The following is an 18,668-nucleotide window of genomic DNA, read 5'->3' on the forward strand; positions in this document are numbered from 1 at the left end:
TTAAATAAAAATACCTATGCTATACCAATGCAGAGGGAGACAAGTAAGGGGGTGGTGGGAACTGTTGGAATTTTCTGGCAGGAGGTGTTGAGAGCCTCACTCACTGTGATGAGGCTGATGGAAGACAATGAAAAGAAAGGCCCTGGGAGTTCCCATCATGGTTCAGTGAAAGGGAATCCAACTAGGAACCATGAGGTTGTGAGTTTGATCCCTGGCCTCGCTCAGTGGGTTAAGGATCTGGCGTTGCCATGAGCTGTGTTATAGGTCACAGACATGGCTCAGATCCTGTGTTGCTGTGGCTGTGGTGTAGGCTGGCAGCTACAGCTCCGATTAGACCCTCAGCCTGGGAACCTCCATATGCTGGGAGTGTAGCCCTAAAAAGATTAAAGACAAAAAATGTAAAAAAAGAAAGAAAGAAAGGCATTTATGGGAGAAAGAGCAGACCTGAGGTACAAAATGTGACAAAAAATTCAGCTTCTAATTGCAGTGTCTTCTCTGTGGCTTGATTTGATGAATTAATTAGCCAAATTAGCCAAACTAGATAATTAAGGGGTTTAGATATATTTTCCACAATGAAAGTCTGTTCGATAATTGTCTAGATATTTTCATGAACTCTTCCTCTGCTTTGATTCTAAAACAGCGCTCTCCACCTGCTTGCCTGAACAATTCCTACTGGTCATCCATTATAGCTCTGCTGAAGGGTGACTTCTCCCAGGAAGCCTTCCGTGATCTCCCTTTCAAAACAAGTTAGGTCTTTCTAGGGTGTATTTTACAACATCCTACACTTTTCCTTTCACTGGAATCATCAAATTTTATAATAATCCCCTGTTCTCCAACAGACAAGTATTTCTCAATCTCATTGTCTGTTTTTGCCTTCCTAAGGGGTCCTCAGAATGTATGTCCATTTATGTATTGTATGTATATTTTATACATTAAAAGTTCAAGCCTTTTATCTTGCCCAAGAGCAAATTTTCTCTCATTGAGAGTAATGTTACTTTGGTTGAGGATAAGTGCAATGAACTGTGCAGACACATCCACTGTCCTGCTCAAGTTGTACTGTCAGTATCAGGCACTTAGTACATGTTTGATAATTATTTGTGAATGATTAGATAAGTGAGACAATTTTTCAAAGCTTAAAATTGTCAAACCTTGAAATTGATCCTCTTGAAACTATATCGGCATTTTAAAAAAATTACATTTTAAACGTCTGCTGCATTTTACATATGAATCTACTGCCAGTATGCCATCTGTTTTTTTTTTTTTTTTTCTCCTAGATAGCTTTGTATAAGGCTTTCCAGACATACTCTTTTGGCCCTTTCTCATGATTAAACTAAATCTTTACAAGTAAGTTTGCTGGCATTGAGAAGGAATCTATAGCTGGAGAAAATTTTAAACTAACATACCTAAATGGAAATTGAAACCATGACCTCTATTTTTATGAGAACAGACTTCTTCCATAAAATTCAGAATTTTAAAAAAAATTCATCTCAGCTAGGCAGTATTAGAATGTGCTATTTTTCAGGAAATGGAAGTAGCCATATTATATGGAGCTTGGCATTAATAAACACTACATTATGCATACATTTATAGATGTAGCATAAATTAGGTGAAGGCATCTGTCAAAATTAAAAGTGTTTTCCACAGAGAAGACAAGCAGTAAATATTCATATTTGGTATGTATATAGATATAGACACACACATACATTCACACACAAATACTTATAAGATGTGACCTTAATATGTCTGTTTCCCAAAGATATGAACATATCACCTGTTACTTCATGCTTGGGAGGATCCCTGTTTATCTTATTCTTCAACTTCCATATTCCATTTACTCATATGTTAATTCATTCAACAGACACTTCTTGTCTCCATGGGTATTCCTATGTATACTGTCTCATTTTCCCCTTGCCTCTTTATAGACTATTCTCAACTCAGAGGGCAGAGTGAGCCTTTAAACCATCAGTCAGATCACCTTCTGCCTCTGCTCCAAACCGTGCAACAACGTTCAGTGTCACTCAGAGTAAAAGATTCTATGTGAACTTGCCCCCTAGAATCTAAGGCCTTCTTTCCTACAGTCTCTTCACTTATTCAACTACAGTTGCAATGCCCCCTGGCTGTTCTTGGAGCTTGTCACCCACAGGTCTGATTTAGGTCTTTGTGTTAGTGGTTCCTCCTTCCTAGAATGCTCTTCCAACCATCAGACACCTGCAAGGCTAACAGCTTCACCTCCTTCACTTTGCTCAGATTTCACCTTCTCTCTGAGGCCTACCTTTATTCCATTTCTTATTGCAGTCTTCTCCTACCCATGCAACCTGACACTTCTGATTGCTCTTTTTTTTTTTTTTTTCCTTCTTTTCTTTAAAGCATTGCTACCTTCAACCAACCTCTTTTTTTTTTTTCCTTCTAAGGCTGTGACTGTGGTATACAGATGTTTCCAGGCTAGGGGTTGAATTGGAGAAGCAGCTGAGGCCACAGCAATAGCAGGATCTGAATTGTATCTGCAACCTACACCACAGCTCACAGCAATGCCAGGTCCTTATCCAGCTGAGGGAGGGTAGGGATTAAACCCTCATCCTCATGTGTATCAGTTGAGTTCTTAATCTGTTAACCCACAACAGGAACTCTACTGAATGTCTATTTCCTCATTTATTGTTTTTATCGCAGGAGTGCCTCCACCCCACAGCGAGGACCTAGGCTCCTTGAGGGCAAGGATTTTTATTTATTTTGTTCACTGATGAATCGTAGGGACTTAGAATAGTGTCTGGTGTATGTTAGGTGGTCAGTGAATGTTTGTTGGATGGGTGAATTCATAAACAGAGCTTGCATTTCAAATACCAAGTGTAAAGAGGAAAATAAGAAGCATCAAGAAGCAAAGCAAATCAGCATCAGAAGGTTGACAGAATTTCCAGTGTACACTTATAGAGGGGATGGCTGGAAAGGGCTGCTCTGTCTGCAGAGGTGTCTTCTGGGCTGAGGAGTCACAGTGACAGGAAGCCTGTGTGCCTGTGTGGCCAGGGGAGCATCCAGGGAGGCAAACGGCAAGTACCAAGACTATGATGGGCACGAGCTTCTCTTCAAGGACTCCAAGGAAGGCCATCATGAGGGACAGAGAAACTGCATGAAGCTGGAAAGATTAAGAGGGTCCTGGTGATAGTTCACATTTCAATACAATTTTCTGAAAATGGTCACATAATTAGTATATGTAAAAATATATGGCTGAAAAAAGGGTGATTTATCTCTAAATTTTTCTTAAGTTGTGTTTCAAACTTCCTCCTTTTACAAAATATTCAAGTCAGTTCAGTTCACATTTTGCCTCTTTGTGCTTTGGTAGATACGAGGCAAGTTTCAAAGAACCATCAAAGATTTTTGTAGGTGGCAGGAAGTGGTGTGCTTGTGTTTCTGAAATCACGTCACATAGGTGACTGCCTGTGCTCTTCCGTTATTTGTGCCAGCTTGAGTTGTGGCTGCCTTTGAGCGAGGACTCTTCCTGTCTGCTTGCAGGCTTTGCTTTGAAGGGGAGAAGGGCTCCAGGTGGCTGTTTCTGTGGGACTCTGTTCCAGGCTGCAGCGCCGCAGTCGCACCTAACCTACACATTTACGTAAGCTGTCCGTTGACCCACGTTTTGCTCAGCCTGAACTTCCTCTTTTCTTTTCTTTTTTTTAAACTGAACTCCTGACATGTGATTTCTAGTAAATAATGATACTGGTTCAACACTTACTTTCTCACCACATTAAATAAACTTGCTGTGTCAAACGGGGGAAGCCTGCAGAGGTGCAACAGTCAGTTTTTCAGAATCACCATTTTCTTACCACTTTGGATTTTCATTGCCATCTTCCTGCCTTATCAGGGTTGACTTTCTTTTCTCTATGATTTTCTCCGCTAAACATATGAACTACTAAAGAAGAATCTTGATGAAATAAATGAGAAGATTCCAAGCTATTGAAAAATTTTACATTCACAGGCACTTCAGTGCTACCTTGGCTTTTGTAGATGTAAGTTTACAAAGTTATAACAAGGTTGAAGAATGAAATGGAACTTTTATAACCCTATAGGTAACTCTTAAGAAAGCATAGTAGAAAAAATATAGACCTTAAAAAACAAAATACTCTTTAAGAGAACTCTCATCTGTTTGTGATATGTGTGTGTGAATAGTGAATTTAAAATAGTAAGAGTGAATTTAATTTTTTAATGATTTTTATTTTTTCCATTATAGTTTTACAGTGTTAGCAAGAGTGAATTTAAATTAGCAATTTAAACATTTTCTGTAACTTAGTTTCATGCTTTCTGCACTAAAGTCCAATACTGTGTATGTTGCTTCATACTCCACCCTGGACTAATTATAGAAGAAAATAGCTAGACTCTTGGTAAGTAGAGATATCATGTCAATTTCTTTAACCTGTGAAAATTTTAAAAGTCTCCTCATTCTTCCCAGTGTTTCAATTCTGGTGCACTTTGGCTTTACCTAGACATGCCTTCCCTGCCTCTGGTGTAATCTTCCTCAAAGCGACATCAGAACGATCCTCAAAGAGCAGTCTGAGTCTGAAAAATTGACTTTGTAGTGTATATGAGACGAAAAAGGGAGAAAATGAGCAGAACTGGTTTAGTCAGCAATAGGGTCCTGTACTTTTTTTTGGAAAGTGTTTTGCCACCAATTTAATCAGAAGAGAATCTTCTCTTTTCCATCTTCTTCCTTTTCTGCTTCCCACTCCCTATCCTTGTCACTCTCCCCTCTTCTCCCCTCATCTATTGCCCTCTTGATTCTTTTTCTTCCTTCTCTACCCCTTCTCCTCCTCCTTCCTCCTTCCCCATCCATCTGTCCACAAAAGGTAAGGTTTTATATGCTCAGTGGGCAGTATAGCTAAACCAGGAATTGTGCATTATATTGATGTGTTTGTATTTATTCTGTTAAAATTACAACATTTAATAAGTGAAAATGGTGTTCATTAATTCTAATAACTTTTTAGTTCATGAACTCCCACTTTTTCCCTGTATATATCAGGGATATATATCAGGGATATATATCAGGGATATATATCAGGGATATTTCCCTATATATCAGTCAACATGTCAATTAGTAAATACTAATTAAGCGCCTACTATATATAAGACATTACATAGGGCCTAAAAAGGAAGTAATGTAGGTCAAAGCCCTAGCTTCCAAGGAAATTACAGTTCAGTTCAGGAAATAAAGGATAAACACTTTAAAAGTTATAAAACAATGCAAGAGATAAATATAATTGAATATAGCAATAAAGTAATATCACAAGACAGGAACTGATGATAAAATGCAAGTAAATGACCGAGATGTTAAGTGCTATGAAATTTCAGAGGAGGAAGTGATTTTGGTGGCTGGGGGGCTTGGGGACACTTCAGAGAGTAAGATAGTTGTAGAGAATGATTAGCTCTGGATAGGAAGAGAGAAAGAGGCAGTGGGTCCCACTTAAGAGGGATGCCATGAGCTGAAACTTAGAAGTAGCAAAGCTGAAGGTGTGTTTCAAGACAGGACAGTGAATAGATCTGACTGAAAGATTTGGTAAAATTATATTGCAAATAAGTTGGGAAAAGATTATGGAGGGCTTTGGATGTCTCATTTAGATTATCCAGATGTCTCTGTGAAATTGTCATGAGGGATCATTTTGTTAAAATTTGTCAAAAGAACATGATTGATTTCATGACAGAGAGAGTGTGTGCAAAGTAGAGGTTCAAACCAGAGATCCTCAGCATGAGTAAAAAACAAAGTCTCAGCCGTTGGTATTTTTGGAATGAGTCTGGCCATAACTGAGGATGGAGAAGCACGTATGTAGTTGATTCTCACTGAGTTCATCTTCTGTCCTATTAGTAGTGACAAGCCATTGTAAAAGGTTAACCAGGATAGTGACATGATCAAATTTTGTTAGCATATCATTATGACAGCCTATAAAGATAACTTAGAAATAGATGAGTTTAGCAACAGTATAATAAAGGGCTAGTGAGGTAGTCCATGGAAGAGATAGTGATGGTCTGATGTTAAGACCCGACAGTAAGGATGGCAAGTAGAGATTAGGGCTGGAGTGGGATTTAGGTTGGATTTGGGATCAACTGGATATATTAGGGTTGGGAGATAGAGGATACTGGGAGATGGAGGAAGTCATGGAGTGGGCAATTCCTAGGGTGACTCTCAGGACATTGCTTTGAGCTACTATTACACAAATAAGTGTTTCACTGACTTTAGTTTGGGTGTGTGTTCAAACTTGCATTTCATCTCTATTCCCCCTAACTGTCCTATACACTAGATGATTGCAACTTTCTCCTTGAAGGCCTATCACCAGTCCCCTTTTCTACTCTAGGCTATATGGTAGTTTTTCTCAAAAACAAATATGATTTTCACTCTTCTCCTAAAAGTTCTCAATTGGCACTTTATATCTATTGATTAAAGTCCAAGCCATTTACCCTAGCAGATGAGACCCTTTACAAACCTCCACAACTTAACCATCACAAACCCTTCATATTACATTCGCCCTGCTAACAGCTTTTGCTCCTATTCCACTTAAGGTCTCATTTCCGTTATACATTATGGTCTTAACTGTCTTAGAGGCTCTTTGCAAAGCTGGCCTTGTGTTAGCACTGACTCCACACTTAGCTCTATTATCATTTCTTTGTTTTTGGCTTTTTAGGGCCATAACCATGGCATGTGGAAAGTCCCAAACCATGGCATGTAGGTCGAATCAGAGCTACAGCTGCCAACCTATGCCACAGACACAGCAATGCAGGATCCAAGCTGCATCTGTGACCTACATCACAGCTCACAGCAATGCTGGATCCTTGACCCACTGAATAAGGCCAGGGATCGAACCCTCATCCTCATGGATACTAGTCGGGTTCATTTCTGCTGAGCACAAAACGAACTCCTATTATCTTCTCCTTAGAAGAAACTTTTAAATTTCCTAGACAGAAGTAGACACTACACTTTATCCATTACCAGAGCACTTTGAATACATATTAACTTATAGTTTGTTAAAATTTTAATTTATATAATAAAGATTATTCATAATGATCACTAATATTTTTTATTATTCCTTGCTAGTAATTTGATAAAGCATTTATACATATTAAGTCATTTATTGGAAAAGGTCAGTGCTTGAAGAAACTAAGGTAAAGAGAAGTTTGCTCAAGCTTGTGTGATTCCAGTGGTGGCACTCCCAACCACTCTACCCAGTATCTCTTTTTGTGACAGAGTTCCTCAAGGCTGGGAGCATAGCTCATTCAATTTTGTAATCTCATCTGTAGTACACATTAAATAATGCTTTGTAGAACTATTAAAGAATACATGAAGGCATGCTAGGGAAACTGATTAAACAATTAAAGGTGGAGTCTTAATAGCTGACAAAAGCTTTACCTGTTTCCTCTCCCAGCTAAGAGTAACATTTAGCAGAAGCCTTTCGTGCCTACAAAGGAATGACTAATGTGGGGATTTTACACACTGTAGCCAGATATGGGAAGAAGATGTTTGTAGCTATCGAGGCCTTTCCCAGCACATTCTCATCATCCCTTCTGTCAAAAAGGCTATTCCTATCTATAAGCCAAAAATAAAAAAGACAAAAAAAAATCTGTTAGATATTCTAGAAAGAATTTTGGTCAGAGTTGAATAGGAAACTTGACAGGTCTTTATGACTGCCAAAAACTTGTTGGATCCATAATTTAAAAGTTGAACAATAAAGAGAGAAAGTGGAAGCTTATGCAAGTGCTAATAGTGCTGTGTATCCTTGATGTGTTGAGTTGCTTTTAAAATCAATGTGGTCTCCCATATAGCTACATTTATGGACCAAAAACATATGCTTTTGCCAGGATTCCTTGGAATAGTGAGCAAAGTTAACACTGACAGAGTGCTAGGAGTATTCTATATTTAATATGCTATTTAATCTTTACTGCAACCCCATGTGGTATGTCTATGGCTTTACTCTTTGGTAGATAAAAAAATGAAACTAGAGACATTAATTTAGAAATTAGGTATATCTATTCCAGACTGCTCTTGACATCTTTAATAATTCCATGTGTATTCCATTTTCTGAATTTTCTACCACCCTGATCACATTATACATACAGCCATCCCTGATGTTACCTTCCTTCTCTCTCTCCAGCTCCTTAAATTAGTTGGGATTTCTTAAATTGGTTTATCTAGCTTCCAGGATCCTAAAGCTTTCTTCTTTTGTGACTGACTCCTTCAAAGGCTGAGAGATATTTAATCCTTTCCTCTTGACAAAGTCATGATCAAATTTAAGCATTAAAAAAGAGTTCTTTTCTAAGAAGTAGTTGAAAAAATAATGCACGATACAAAATGTAAGTTTGGTTAAAATCAAAGGTGCATAGATTTAAAACTAAGGAAGATCTAAGGTAAGCCAAGATATGGATGCATATTTCTTCTGGGATTGGTAAAAGCCTGATTTCATTTCTGAAAATCTTAATTCCTAGATTTATCTCCAAGTGAGACCACTCTGAGTCAGTTATTCTTGCTCTAAACTCAGTTTTTACTTTTTTTTTTCACAGTAATCATACTTCTCTGTTTGTGGGTCTTCAGACCTTTCTATGTAGAAGCCCTTCCCTTTATTGTGTGGACCAAGACTTCAGGAAGTTCTGCACTGAGTGTGCAGTTAAAATAATATCTGTGATGAAAACAACAACAGGATATGGATTGACTGGTGCTGGTGTCTTTAATCTGTATATATTTATTTCAAAAAGTGTATGTGGAAGTTTTCAAAGGCACATGAAAACAGAAACTATACAGTGCACCTATGTGGATCCATCACTCATCATTTTTCTGCCATTCTTATTTCATTTAATAGGGTTTATTTGGGTATTTTAAAACAAATCATAGCTGTTCTATGACTTTACTTCTAAATAATTCTGTGTCTCTCTAAGAGGTGAGAAGGACTTCTAAAACAACCACAAAGCCATTACAAACCCCAATACAATTAGTAGTTCTTAGTAATAGCATCTGTACCCCGCTTGTGTTCTGTATTCACCTACTGACTCCCTTTCTTCTTTTTATAGTTAATTTGTTCAAAAACAAGATATTTAAAAGTGTTCACACAGTGCATTTGGTTTGTGGGTCTTCTCTAACATTTGTTGAATTTTCAGTGTAGATGACATGCTTTTCAGACATCATGTTATTCTAACCTCGTAGTATACTTCAGAGGTAAGAACCATCATCTCCATTTTAACCAGTCTGAGATGTTGTCAGGAGTATTTAGATGGCTTCTCTCAACTTGCATGACTTCACAGGGGCAGAGGCCATGCGAAGACCCAGAATTCAAAGTCATTTCTCTTTCATTCCCTTCCACTTCCTCCATTCCTTACACAAGCCAAGTCTTTTGTCTCCTCATGTCTGTCATGTCTATCCTAATGTCATATTGCCTCTCATATCTTTTGTCCCCTTCAGGGTGTTTGACAAATCTAGATCTTCCAGAGAGTCAGAGTGGTTGTACCTTTTGTTGAAACTCATAAGCAACCATAGCCTCAGATGGTGGTTTCCTTTGTTGCCCGGAATTTTTTAGCTCTTGAGGCCGAAGAAGACTTTCTCTGTCACCTTGTTTTTTAAATGCATAGTCCCTTCTGAACAGCCCAATAAGTTCCTCCATTTTAATCCACATGGTAACATCAGATCATAAACCCATGATTACAGAGCAGAGAAAGATACCATCCCTTTAACATGATGAAGGCCCCAGCTTTCTCTGGGTTAGGTTATGAGTTCAAGTTCTTTGCTTTTTGTTGATGATTTATTACTCAAATGCCCTCAAAATCTTCTTTGTGGCTTCAAAGGAACAAATATACTTTCTTTGCATGTTTACAGTAAAAGATATGATTCCTGGCAAATAAAAGGTGATGTTTAGTTATATTTTTCCCAAATTTTGAATTTCAAGTGCTTTTTTTTTAAGAACAATGATATATCAGCTTTGAATAAAATGGATTCACATAATGAAGCAGTTATTATTTTTTAAATCTTTTTTAATCCCTGATCCTCTAAGTAGATCTTAGTTTGGTGTTTGCATGGGTTTACACCTATCTAACATTTGCTAAACATCCCTGTTACAACAAGCAGAGAGCAACTCTCAGACTCAGAGATCTTGGTGGGCAACAGGATTGAATAATATTGTTTTGTTTTAATTGTATTTATTGTTAAGATTTCCAAGTGTTTATACAACTTAAATGGTATTTTCCTTTATGATTAAAATATGAGTTTCTTTTAAAATGTATTTTTGTAGGTAAAAAATGATTTTAAAGAAAAATTTTAGGTAATAACAGCTCTTGTTTTGAACACTTATTACATATAATGCCCTCCTCTCAGCTCATGATTGACTGAATGTTTTCTTTAATAGCACTATATAGCAGATGCTATTATCATGCCCATTTTATAAATGAGGCAAGTGAGGCACTAGCCTGTAAGATCACAAGGTTAGTAGGTAATATGATAAGGAGTTTAACTCTTTCCCTCCATCTACTATGGCTTCCAAGTACAGAACAGTGATGTGAATATATTTGAATGGTGAGCATAATGCAAGAGGTTATAGAACAGCAAAGTGAAAGCCTTTTCTCCAGCCTTCACTTTATAGCTAAGTTTTAACTTACAGGTCATAAATAAAGGCTCTGTAGGCTTACAAATGCTAGTTTAAATTTTATATCTGTCACTTAGTGTGTATGTTTTGGTCAAATTATTTTACTTTTCTAAACTTCACTGTTCTCATTTGTAAACCAAGTATAACAACCACCTTGCAAGTTCACAGATATACTAGACTCTGCCAAGGTTATATAATACATTTTCAGATGGTAGTTACTGGTACATGGTAAATAACCAAAATAGTAGCTGATATTGTTATCTGGAGGCAATATTACTTATTGCTTAGTTTAGGCTTTAGATAAACCTAGATTTCAAGATTAGTTCCATGCTACTTTGCAGAAGTTATATCTGTATAATGGGAATGATAATTCTTCAAACTGCTGTTAAGAGTTTGAAATGAAATAGTATAGGTTACACATTTAGCCCAAATATTGGCATCTATTCTGCCTGGTATCCTCTGAACTTCCTGGATCTGTGATTTGGTGTGTCTGACATTAATTTGTGGGATCTCATCATTTCAAATATTTCTGTTTCTTTCATTTTTCTTCTTCTTCTTCTGGATTCCAACTACACATGTATTTTTATTGTTGTTTCATAGTTTTTAGATATTGCTTTTCTCTTTTTTTCCTTTGATTTTCAGTTTTGAGATTTCTATTGAGTTTCCTTTGGGGGGGGCTCACCTGTGGTATATGGAAGTTTCCAGGCTAGAGGTTGAATCTGAGCTGCAACTGTCAGCCTACACCCCATCCACAACAATGCCAGATCCTAGCTGTGTCTGTGACCTACACTATAGCTCATGGTAATGCCAGATCCTTAACCCACTGTGTGTGGCCAGGGATTGAACCCGCATCCTTACGGATACTAGTCTGGCTTGTTAATTGCTAAGCCATAAAGGCACCTCCTTCTATGGAGATATTCTTAAGCTCAAAGTCTTTCCTCAGCCATGTCTACCTACTAATAATCCTTTTAAAGATAGTCTTCATTTCTGTTTACAGTGTTTATGGCCACTAGGATTTCTTTTTTGTTCTTTTTAAGAATTTCCATCTCTCTGCTTAACATTGTACCTCTGTTCTTGTATTCTGTCTACTTTTCCATTAGAGTCCCTAGCATATCACTCATAGTTAAAAAAATTTTCTGGTTTGATGATTCTAACATCCTTGCCACATCTGAGTCCAGTTCTGCAGCTTGCTCGGTCTCTTCAAACTGTGTTTTTGGCCATTTGGTATGTCTTGTAATTGTTTTTATTGTTAGCCAGAAATGATGTACCTGGTAAAAGGAACTGCTGTAAACAGACCTTCAGACATGTGGTGGTAAGTGCTGGAGAGGGGAAGTGTTCTATGGGTTAATGCCTAGGTCTCCGTTTTCCGTGAGCCTGTACTTCTGACTATGCACTCCTCCCCACCCCCACATTTGGTGGGACAGGATGGCTAGAGGGGCCAGTTGGGTATTTCCCTCCCCCCATGTCAGTTAGGCTCTGATAAAGCCCCAGCCTATTAGCTTTGGGTTAAATAGTTTCTTTTGAGGGCAGGCCTTGGTCAGAAAACAGAGGGCTCTGATGTAATTCGCAATGCTTGCTTTCCTTTCTCCCTGCAAAAAGTAGAAGGGGATTTTTCTCAGATGTTCACTATGAGAACCGGGTTGAGCTCCTGGAGGTCAAATTCACAGAAATGTGGAAACTCCCCCCATGACTGGGTGCCCTGGAGTTTATAACTCTTGGACCTGTCCACACAGAGCTTCCAGCAATTTGTTGATTATAGTTCAGGTTTCCTTACTTCGGCCCTAGTTCCCCTGGTGGTTTGTGTTTGTGGGTTTCTGGTCTGGTAATTTGTGATTCTCTGTATGTGCCTGTCAGTCTCATCAAATTTGGCACAGAGTTTTTCCCTGTGACCTTATTTCTCTGATGGCTTTAGAAGAGTTGATGATTTTTCAGTTTGCTCGGCTATTGACTTAGGACAGAGTGGCAACTTCTAGCCTCTCACATGACTGACTAGAAACTGAAACTCTAGCCCAGTTATTCCTGTCAGTGGGTCCTCATTCAACACTGATGTAAACTCTTATTTGATTCGTATTATTTGGGGCCCATAACTGAAGCACAAAGCTTTTCTGCTAACATCAATCTTTTGTATCAGATTATTTCTTTGATCAATATTCTAACTAATTTACAATGTAAGACAACTAAGAATTTGATAGGAGTTGTACATTATAAAGATGGGGACTCTACACTTTATTATGATGTGATAAATGAACTCTGATAAACTAAATGGCAACTATTACTTAGTTGAAGAGGCCTCTATATGAAATAAATGCAGAGCAGAATAAGCAGTGAAAACTAGTGCTTGGATATGGTATCTTAAATTCTTCTGGTAAAATCTGTTAAAGATACATAGAAATATACTAACCATATATACTTCCTTGATGTATTATTCATACTACTTTCAGTTCTACATCTTTTAACTACAAAATAAATTAACCTATTTATCAGAAAAAGCTACAATAAGTGTGTGGGGGATGGGAGGATTATGGAGGTTAAGGCTGGATGGAGGTGTTGTTGCCATAAGATATCATAATAATTGCCTGGGAAAATCTCTCCATCCATGAGTACCTTAGTGTAAGTGATGAAAATGATAATTCCAGCATCACCTTTCTTGTTGTGGGATGCATTACACTGACATTTAGACACAATGCTCTGTGGCACCCATGTTAGATGATGCTTCAAGTATCAGAAAATTCTTAGCATGTTACTTTACACAAAACTGGTTCTTCAGTGGAGACCCCCAAAACTAACAGACAGGTAGAAATTAAAGAAGAAAACTATCCCTTATTACTTGTATATCTTCCAAATAGCAATAGTATTAGTGTAGGTGCCCCGGAAATGACTGACCACCTGACTTACAATTTCAAATAGGATATTGGTCTGGGAGTCAAGGATACCGTTTGAGGTTATTGTTTCCATTGAGCTTTTCAAAATATGTGTGAAATCATAGGAAGGATTTATGATTTTTCCAACTTCTTTTTTTACTTTCGTATTAGGTTTTATGGGTTATTGTGGTGAGCCTGCAGGAATCCCAGCCCCTAATCTTTGCTGAACTCCCTAATTCCATCCATTTTTGTGCTTTTAAGCTGGGGTGGGGGTGTGTGCAATGATAACAGGATGCCACCAACAAATCTTCCCTAAAGCCAGCTCATAGTGGCAGTGTTTTCACAGCATGTTCTTCATTCTATTTTCATGTACATGTTCCTAGAGGAAGGTTAACATCCTTAAGTACAGCACCATCCTAAGCTTCCCAAAAGCACCATATAATGAGGGTGAGTCCTGGCCAAGACTGAAACTCTGAGCTTGTCTCTGTCAGAGCATCACTGGTCAGCAGCTGCTAAGCCCAGGTGGGCTATGAGACCACAGGGAAAGGGACAGTCTCCAGTGCCATTATGTCATGGTAAGACTTGGATCATGTCATGCGGTGCAGAAGGCTACACTTATGGGATTAGCCTTAGCTACAGATGGATCTTTGGATAGTCATCTACATACTGGAATTTCATTGGTGTCAAAAGCCTCTCTGCACCCAAAATAGACTTTCATTCTACCAAGACTTACTTGTGTGACAAAAACAACTAAGTGACTTACTGAGAACCCACTCTGTGCAAGGAACTGAACTAAGCTATCCCATTTTATTTCATCCAAAGTGCATTACCCATTTTATTTCATGTAAAGCTCGCTATACACCTAGGAAGGAGATAAGGTAACAATAATGATTTTAAAGTTTAGGACACCAAGGTATGAATTTACTCAGGAGTCAACAATTGACAGAATGGTTTTAAGCTAAGTCTTACCCGAGAGCCTAGGTGCTCAAGCAGCCTTTATTAAGGAAAGATCTCTTTTGGACTTAATCAGGTTAAGGTTGAGCACTCTGCTCCCTCCTTTGCTCTGAGGTCTAAACACTCTTAAGTCTTGATATTCTTACTCATCTGAGAGGAAAAGAGTAAGAACTCCCTCATCTTCCTCACAGTATTTTAGAGAAAGACAGATGAGATAATCAAGAAGAAAACATTTTGTAAATAACTGAAGAAGGCTCAATTCTGAGACTTTCAGACAAGCCTCAGAAATGAGTGCTGAGGGTTTGCCAGCCCAGAAGATTATTTGCATAGAAGCTGAGGTACTTCCTGGGGCAAAAAATTAATCTGTATTCGCTGCTAAGTTTAAAATAACAGTATGAGATATGACTTGACACAGTTCTATTTGCAGGGGCTTCAGGGTGTGTTTGCCTAAACATACACATATTTAATATGTTAAAACTGAGTAATTTTGTATTAAATACCTATAAATATGCATCAAACTTTCTATATTAAATATATTACATATTTATATATTTAGATCATAGAGGCCATCAGATGTCTAGAACAGAGCACTAGAGTTAATAGTGAAATCTGTTTCTCAGTTCAGCCCCTTGTTCTAGGGAGAAAGATTTTAATAAGAAAAAAGACAAGACTTATTTCACTGAGCTCTGTGACACATCAAGGTAAAGTTCCTATTACTCTAATATTGTGTAACCCAAGAGGTAGGAAGCCACTTATTCCTTGTATCACATGTTACTACAATTGCTTTGCTTGGGAGACAAGTAAGAGAGACCATGAGCTCCATATAGAGCAGGTCAGAATGGTAACACTGTTGGGAGGGCAGCTGATTGGTGGCAGGGCAGCAGCAGAACAAATTCGTGGTAAGCCCTGATGCGGAATGACTGTGCTTCTGTGGTACCTTGGGAGCAAAAGTGCAGTGTGGGTAGAAACATCATGGCACATATGTGGTGGTGCACAGGATAGACTCCATGACAGATGCAGGAAGGGAAACTGTCATGCCCACAAGAAGAGTGGGCTGGCTGTGGTGCCTGGCTGAGAGCTGTGGTGTTCCTGGTGGAACATGAGGATGCTGAGAGATGCCTATGGGACTGCAGGGGATACCTGGAGAGGACTTTGTCAGAGCTGGAGTTTCTGCATGAGGAGGAATGGATCAGACCTGGGTCATCTGGGTGACACCTATAAGGCAATTTGTGAATCAGAAATTATTATCACTGTATCTCTATAGCATTAGGTATATAAGAAGGAATCAGAATTTCACTTTGGTCCTGACATAATATTGGAAATCTTCATCATTTCTTGCGTAAAGATATTTCTTTCATTCTTCTATGCATTTGCTGGGCTACATTTGGAACGCAAATTGATAATTGGTGTAAATCCTACTTGACAGTGCTTTTCTGTGTAGCCACCATATTTCAGGATCAGAATCACCCTGGTTATAAATGTGGCCTTATCTGAGATGAGTTGAATCAAAGTGTTAGCTTAACTTTTTTTTGCCATTTTCTCAAGATTTGTTTTCATGACCAGTAAGGTTTGAAAATACTGCCTTATTTTCTCAGTGAGTTGAAGATAAACCCCCCTGCTGGGAGTGGTGGGCAGGGGTGAGGTAGAGGTCTTGCAAGAAGGGTAAAAATCTGCTATATCTTCGGTGGGGAATGGTGGGAGAAATCTCCAGGGCTATATAAAAATATTGCTGAGCAGCCCTGGAACCCAGCTGAAGCTATAGGTTTTAAATCTGTGGTGATAACAATCTTCATAAGTGTCCACAGAGAGTCCCTGGAACTATCAAGAGTTGATTGAGGGTACAGTGTGGTAACTGTGTGGTAAATATAAGTACTAATATAAAAGAAAATACAGAAAATGATACAGTAGGTTCTACCAATGGTGTGGCTGTAAAGAGGTGTTAAAATGATTAAAGAAGATAACTTAGGTGAGACAAGTAAACTTTATTTAAGACTTCATGAAGTGGACAGTTTTCTTTTGGAGAGCTACAAAATGGGACAGAAGGCAAGAAGCTTTTATAAGAGAAAGAAAAAAAGAATAAGGATGAGACAAATAGAAAATATCTGATTAGCTGGGGCCATGTAGCCAACCCTGTTTGGGGTGAGAAGGTGCAGAATTGGCTTTGCTACTAGGGACTGGTCAACTGGACACAATGAGCTTCTGGTCAAGCAGAGCATTTGCAGGGACAAGAAGCTATCTAAGTTTCAACATTGCTGACCTGGCAGTTGGAAAGGAGCAAATCCATTTGGGGCCTGGAGATTTATTTCAACACAGGCACTGTCTTGTAGTGAAAGGGGGCACAACACTCACAACACTTGACCTTTGGGTCTTCATTGTGTTCACTGCTTCTGTGCTCATGTCCATACTGTAGTTCTGAAGTGGCAGGAAAAATGCACCTTCCATACATCATGGAGCAGGTGGACCCAGAGAAAGTGGAAGTTCTGGAGCCTGAAGAATATTTTGAGCAGTTCCTGTTTCCAGTCATCAGCGAGGTGCAGCAGGATATTGAGTCTTGCACAGGAGTGAGTCCACAGGAGAGCTTATGAATGGAAGAGGAGCAAGTTGCAGGAAATGGACTATGTCCTCCTCCAAATAAAAACCCAGGTGTAGGTCTCGGAGGAAGGCACTCTGAATCATCTTTAGAAACCCACTGATAGAGTCGATGGCAGAGTGACCAAAGGTGTAAGAAGGCAGAGGAGAAGGCCAAAGAGGTTTCAAAGGTGACATAGATAGATGTTGGCTAACCTAGTCCAGCAGATAAAGAAAAACAATTGTCTTGAAAGAGGTCTGGCTGTTTATAGCTAATGGATACTGGTCAAGCCATGGAGACTGGCTGACATCTTAATAGAAACTGAAACCAGCAAGTGCTTTTTTTTTCCCTTTTTTTTATTACTCTTTTTCTGTCTACACATTGTCCTCACTTACACTAGGCTTCTGCTATGGTCTGTGGTTAATGACCTCAATATTGGTTGTAACTGTTAAATATCTTAGTTTGGGGAAGTAACTTATTTGGAAAATGCCTTCACATATGAGCATTATTGCTGAATGCTTCTATAGCAGTAAGAGACGCTGCAAGCTTCTTGTAAGTGACCTTGCAGTAGTCACATTTGCTCTGGAGCTTTTGAATTATTTCTAAATGTTGCGGTGCTTTGCTCTTTCTTGTGTGACTAGATGGCTCCCTGGGAAGCTGGCTCTGTGAGTGTGACACTTGACACTCAGAGCTGGAGTCCTCTAGCTCTGGAGATGCCTAAGGAGCTGCATTGCTTTTGGAAGACGATTTCACGCAGCAATGGCTGAAGATACTGAATAGACTTTCATTGGGGGTGTGAATGGAACAGACTTGGCTAATGCTGATAAATAAGAAGATGGGGGTGGAGGATGGTATAGTCCATAGTTGGGGATTTTAATTTCTGTGTGAGGCCAAAGGAGGAGAGATGTGTTTTTGTTAAAGATTTAAATTTTGTGTGGCACACTATCCGATGTAATCTGTCTGGGCAGTTTGTTTGGATAGCCTAACTCAGCTTTTTGACATGGAAACTAGTACGAGAGACATGATCTTGATATTCTGAACAAGTTGATGTTATACCCTGATGCATTTCAGGGGATTTTGGCCATAAAATGAAAGAAATATTTGCAGTGGCAATAGACAGACTGGGAAAGGAAAGTGAGGACTAACTGTAATGGATCTAACCTGGATGAGGAATGGGTATTTTCAAGGTTCCATAAATTTTCCAGATATGAGTCCATTTGCATAGGAGACCTGACAAGTATTTGAGATTGAAATTTTACTATGAGGAAAAAAATAATTTAATAAAAGTATCTATTGGCTAGAAAAATAAGGATACAAAAATTACTGCAAGTCTAATTGGAGAGGGAAAACAAATATAAATGAATAAGCATGTGTGAAGGGCATTGGCAATACAAGACAACATTAAGTTAGATAAACATAGTGCATAAATTCTCAAATAATAAACCAGGGACTAGAGTAGTTGATCAATGTGTTAGAATTTGACCAGTGGCCTTGAAAATATGCTAAGATTTGAAGAAGATCATTCAGGTCAAGAGAAGGTATCACATAAATTAAACAGTTTTTACTACCCTGTATGTACATGTCAATACCATGTCAAGCATGGTGAGGAACTGATATAGGAATAAGATACCTCACTGGTCCTCGAAGAGATGACAGTCAAACAAGTATAGAGTCAAGACTCACCATGGCTAG

The 18,668-nt window shown here is 38.6% G+C and overlaps 1 protein-coding gene and 1 pseudogene across 2 annotated transcripts in view; both read left to right on the forward strand.

Annotated features, from left to right (window-relative positions):
- The window catches only part of DTHD1 (death domain containing 1), a 74,447-nt gene that overhangs the window by 41,549 nt on the left and 14,230 nt on the right, over positions 1–18,668 (forward strand). The window lies entirely within an intron of this gene.
- On the forward strand, positions 16,855–17,251 carry LOC146400379 (MORF4 family-associated protein 1-like; annotated as a pseudogene).

This window comes from Sus scrofa, chromosome 8 (genome assembly GCF_054392235.1).
Source record: "Sus scrofa isolate SSC_HxYL_T2T_F1_AM1 chromosome 8, Sscrofa_HxYL_maternal_Yorkshire_Landrace_v2.0, whole genome shotgun sequence".
NCBI classification, from domain to species: Eukaryota; Metazoa; Chordata; class Mammalia; order Artiodactyla; family Suidae; genus Sus; species Sus scrofa.